The sequence below is a fragment of the Gavialis gangeticus genome, unplaced genomic scaffold (genome assembly GCF_001723915.1).
Source record: "Gavialis gangeticus isolate Ggan-Ray unplaced genomic scaffold, GavGan_comp1, whole genome shotgun sequence".
In the NCBI taxonomy this organism is placed as follows: Eukaryota; Metazoa; Chordata; order Crocodylia; family Gavialidae; genus Gavialis; species Gavialis gangeticus.
In genome coordinates this window covers 24602644-24603030 of record NW_017729008.1, presented here as the reverse complement: position 1 = coordinate 24603030, position 387 = coordinate 24602644, and positions in this window count along the sequence as shown.

Below are 387 nucleotides of genomic sequence, written 5' to 3'. Positions count from 1 at the left end.
AAGGGGTGGCGAGTGGCTTTGGCGGTGGCCAGTGGTGAATGCGGCCCGTCCACAGCGGTGTCGGTGTCGGGGTGGTGAGTGGTGACCGCCCGGCGGCGCCTTTGTAGCGGGTGCACGTGCACCTGCATTCACCCCCCCATGTGTTGCCCCTGGACAAGGGCCAGGGTTGGGAGGCGGATGAAGGTTTCTCAGCTTGCCAGGCGAAGAGGCAAGTCCCCACATTGCCCGGGAGAGCAGGGACAGGGGTGGGAGGAGGAGGGTGAAGGCTTTCTCAGCTTGCCGGGGGAAGAGGCCAGCCATCCCCGCCTTAAAACCTGGCGGAGGCCGGGGTGCGACCTGCCGGCTCCCGCGGGGCAGCCGGGAAGGCTGGAGCCCGGGGGCGGCGGG